Below are 5,000 nucleotides of genomic sequence, written 5' to 3'. Positions count from 1 at the left end.
GGAACCATAACTGATTTAATGAGCCATTCGCGGTTTCACCTTAATGCGGCTTGTACTGAGACATGCATGGCTTAATCTTTGAGACAAGCATATGACTACTGGCAGGATCAACCAGGGAGCTGCGTCAACTAGAGCTGAGCAGCCGGCCGCCCGGGAGTGTGTCCCGGGGGCCCGCGCGAACACGCAAGCGTCCGCTCAATTATTCTGCAAACAGGAGGAGGCTGAGCTCCCCTGCACGATACACCTCGAAACCCTCTCAGGTCCCGGCGGCGCGCAGCGCCGTCCTAAGTACTTGGTCGGGTTCGAGAGAGGCGCAATCGCCCGGAGTTTGGCGAGTAGACGCTTTAGGTGCGACCACCCGTGCTCCCAACTGAGCTTGCCGCTGCCGACAGAGGCCCGGGAGCGTGCTGTCGTGGCATTGCCGGCGGGAGACAACACGCGCCACCTACGGTGGCCGGCAGCTCCAACGCCAGCGCCACAGAAGGACAAAAGCCCCACTTGGGTGCCGAAGCGAACTCTCCCAGCACAGCGCACGCGCCAACACGTCCGCACAGCTGCGATACAAACCACCTGCGAGAACCGCAGAGGCGACCGAGCAGCAGACGGCGTCGCGGCGCCGAGCGCCGGGCGGCGGCGCATCCTCAGCGCACACAGTCCTCAATCGGACCAGCACACTGCAGATGTCCACCGCGCTTCGCACCGGGCCCGCGAGGACCTACTTTGGCCGCACGGCGCCGCGTGCAGGGTGCGCCGGCGCGCAGCTGCGCCGCCTGCCGCCTCCGTCGGCCGGCGCGCCTGCCACTGGCCGCCCCCACCAGCCGGCTGTAGCGCGTGCGCCCACGCACCGCGCGGCCAGCACGCCGGGAGGCCCCCCCTCACCGGCCGGGGACGGTCCCACCCAGCCACCGCCGCGTATCGCTTCACACCCACATGCCATTCACGTTCGTGGGCATGGTGGGTATCGCTGAAACAACCGGTTGGTAGCTCAACCGATCGTCGCCATCACTGATTCACCTCTAGCGAGAACAACCGCACCACAACGGTTTACCAGTTGTTCATTTGCGTAACGTCACCAGCAAACGTAGACGTCCATCGCCATTTGCAAATTCAACGATTGTTGCATGCCTGTGTCAGGTGTCACGACACACTATGTCTGCCCACATACACGCAACAACATGTGCACGCTTCGCGAACACGTGGAAGGTGGCCCCCGTACGTATGCGATGTCCATTGCGCGAACGACTGTCAACCGGCCTCTGTCGCATGTCGCAGATGTGGAACGCAGTGCACCATGCTGTCACGGTGTGTGAGAAGAGACGACTACGTCTGACAACACGCGCCACTACATCAACAGACGGCTCATGCTGATCGCCATCCAGGGCATACCACACTGCAATCCGGCTCTTATAGGGAGACGACACATAGCTGAGTGCACAACAGTTGGACCGCATGGTTCGCCGTTGTTGGCGCAGTCGTTGTACGGTCACATGTACCACGATGTATCATTCAGTACATGAGGACCAATGTGCAGTACAGTGTGTGATTTGGACGTACAACATCAGCGGACAGTTGACACAGGCCGTACCACAGCGTAGGCTAAGTGCTTCGCCATGCGAATGCCAATGAACAACTGCGAAGGGCATTGAGCATGTACGTCCTGCTGCCATCCACATTACAGTGTATCGCTGCAAGGTGTTTAACATGAAGCGATACACTGGGGACCAGGCAGTGCGAGTAGCAAACTATATTGCGGGGGTTGCAGTTAGGCAACACTACACTAATTTAACGCGTCGTATGACAATTACAGAGCGGGTTAAGGCCCAACGTGTGTTGGGTTAAGGCCCAACGTGTGTTGGGCTAAGGCCCAACGTGTGTTGGGTTAAGGCCCAACGTGTGTTGGGTTAAGGCCCAACGTGTGTTGGGTTAAGGCCCAACGTGTGTTGGGTTAAGGCCCAACGTGTGTTGGGTTAAGGCCCAACGTGTGTTGGGTTAAGGCCCAACGTGTGTTGGGTTAAGGCCCAACGTGTGTTGGGTTAAGGCCCAACGTGTGTTGGGTTAAGGCCCAACGTGTGTTGGGTTAAGGCCCAACGTGTGTTGGGTTAAGGCCCAACGTGTGTTGGGTTAAGGCCCAACGTGTGTTGGGTTAAGGCCCAACGTGTGTTGGGTTAAGGCCCAACGTGGGTTGGGTTAAGGCCCAACGTGGGTTGGGTTAAGGCGCAACGTGGGTTGGGTTAAGGCGCAACGTGGGTTAGGTTAAGGCGCAACGTGGGTTAGGTTAAGGCGCAACGTAGGTTAGGTTAAGGCGCAATATAGGTTAGGTTAAGGCGCAATATAGGTTAGGTTAAGGCGCAATATAGGTTAGGTTAAGGCGCAATATAGGTTAGGTTAAGGCGCAATATAGGTTAGGTTAAGGCGCAACGTAGGTTAGGTTAAGGCGCAACATAGGTTAGGTTAAGGCGCAACATAGGTTAGGTTAAGGCGCAACATGGGTTAGGTTAAGGCGCAATATAGGTTAGGTTAAGGCACAATATGGGTTAGGTTAAGGCACAATATGGGTTAGGTTAAGGCACAATATGGGTTAGGTTAAGGCACAATATGGGTTAGGTTAAGGCACAATATGGGTTAGGTTAAGGCACAATATGGGTTAGGTTAAGGCACAATATGGGTTAGGTTAAGGCACAATATGGGTTAGGTTAAGGCACAATATGGGTTAGGTTAAGGCACAATATGGGTTAGGTTAAGGCACAATATGGGTTAGGTTAAGGCACAATATGGGTTAGGTTAAGGCACAATATGGGTTAGGTTAAGGCACAATATGGGTTAGGTTAAGGCACAATATGGGTTAGGTTAAGGCACAATATGGGTTAGGTTAAGGCACAATATGGGTTAGGTTAAGGCACAATATGGGTTAGGTTAAGGCACAATATGGGTTAGGTTAAGGCACAATATGGGTTAGGTTAAGGCACAATATGGGTTAGGTTAAGGCACAATATGGGTTAGGTTAAGGCACAATATGGGTTAGGTTAAGGCACAATATGGGTTAGGTTAAGGCACAATATGGGTTAGGTTAAGGCACAATATGGGTTAGGTTAAGGCACAATATGGGTTAGGTTAAGGCACAATATGGGTTAGGTTAAGGCACAATATGGGTTAGGTTAAGGCACAATATGGGTTAGGTTAAGGCACAATATGGGTTAGGTTAAGGCACAATATGGGTTAGGTTAAGGCACAACGTGGGTTAGGTTAAGGCACAACGTGGGTTAGGTTAAGGCACAACGTGGGTTAGGTTAAGGCACAACGTGGGTTAGGTTAAGGCACAACGTGGGTTAGGTTAAGGCACAACGTGGGTTAGGTTAAGGCACAACGTGGGTTAGGTTAAGGCACAACGTGGGTTAGGTTAAGGCACAACGTGGGTTAGGTTAAGGCACAACGTGGGTTAGGTTAAGGCACAATACGGGTTAGGTTAAGGCACAATACGGGTTAGGTTAAGGCACAATACGGGTTAGGTTAAGGCACAATACGGGTTAGGTTAAGGCACAATACGGGTTAGGTTAAGGCACAATACGGGTTAGGTTAAGGCACAATACGGGTTAGGTTAAGGCACAATACGGGTTAGGTTAAGGCACAATACGGGTTAGGTTAAGGCACAATACGGGTTAGGTTAAGGCACAATACGGGTTAGGTTAAGGCACAATACGGGTTAGGTTAAGGCACAATACGGGTTAGGTTAAGGTACAATACGGGTTAGGTTAAGGCACAATACGGGTTAGGTTAAGGCACAATACGGGTTAGGTTAAGGCACAATACGGGTTAGGTTAAGGCACAATATGGGTTAGGTTAAGGCACAATATGGGTTAGGTTAAGGCACAATATGGGTTAGGTTAAGGCACAATATGGGTTAGGTTAAGGCACAATATGGGTTAGGTTAAGGCACAATATGGGTTAGGTTAAGGCACAATATGGGTTAGGTTAAGGCACAATATGGGTTAGGTTAAGGCACAATATGGGTTAGGTTAAGGCACAATATGGGTTAGGTTAAGGCACAATATGGGTTAGGTTAAGGCACAATATGGGTTAGGTTAAGGCACAATATGGGTTAGGTTAAGGCACAACGTGGGTTAGGTTAAGGCACAACGTGGGTTAGGTTAAGGCACAACGTGGGTTAGGTTAAGGCACAACGTGGGTTAGGTTAAGGCACAACGTGGGTTAGGTTAAGGCACAACGTGGGTTAGGGTAAGGCACAACGTGGGTTAGGTTAAGGCACAACGTGGGTTAGGTTAAGGCACATCGTGGGTTAGGTTAAGGCACAATACGGGTTAGGTTAAGGCACAATACGGGTTAGGTTAAGGCACAATACGGGTTAGGTTAAGGCACAATACGGGTTAGGTTAAGGCACAATACGGGTTAGGTTAAGGCACAATACGGGTTAGGTTAAGGCACAATACGGGTTAGGTTAAGGCACAATACGGGTTAGGTTAAGGCACAATACGGGTTAGGTTAAGGCACAATACGGGTTAGGTTAAGGCACAACGTGGGTTAGGTTAAGGCACAACGTGGGTTAGGTTAAGGCACAACGTGGGTTAGGTTAAGGCACAACGTGGGTTAGGTTAAGGCACAACGTGGGTTAGGTTAAGGCACAACGTGGGTTAGGTTAAGGCACAACGTGGGTTAGGTTAAGGCACAATACGGGTTAGGTTAAGGCACAATACGGGTTAGGTTAAGGCACAATACGGGTTAGGTTAAGGCACAATACGGGTTAGGTTAAGGCACAATACGGGTTAGGTTAAGGGACAATACGGGTTAGGTTAAGGCACAATACGGGTTAGGTTAAGGCACAATACGGGTTAGGTTAAGGCACAATACGGGTTAGGTTAAGGTACACATTGTTGTAAGGAAAGGTGTTTTGGGGGGGGGGGGGCCGGTTTGTTGATTGTGATTATCGTAAGTAAATGACTGCGGCATCATCTGATTTGCCACGTCAGGGTGCACCTTTGGCTCAT

The 5,000-nt window shown here is 51.3% G+C and overlaps 1 non-coding gene across 1 annotated transcript in view; it reads right to left on the bottom strand.

Moving 5' to 3' along the window:
• LOC124582344 overlaps positions 1–118 on the bottom strand; it is a 1,910-nt gene extending 1,792 nt beyond the window's left edge. Inside the window, exon 1 of the ribosomal RNA XR_006973906.1 lies at positions 1–118. This exon is cut by the window's left edge and continues 1,792 nt beyond it. This is a non-coding gene — a ribosomal RNA (small subunit ribosomal RNA).
• Between the last annotated feature and the right edge of the window lie 4,882 nt (positions 119–5,000).

This window comes from Schistocerca americana, unplaced genomic scaffold (assembly GCF_021461395.2).
Source record: "Schistocerca americana isolate TAMUIC-IGC-003095 unplaced genomic scaffold, iqSchAmer2.1 HiC_scaffold_411, whole genome shotgun sequence".
Lineage (NCBI taxonomy): Eukaryota > Metazoa > Arthropoda > Insecta > Orthoptera > Acrididae > Schistocerca > Schistocerca americana.
Note: the sequence above shows the minus strand (reverse complement) of the source record. Positions and strands in the feature narration are given on the sequence as shown.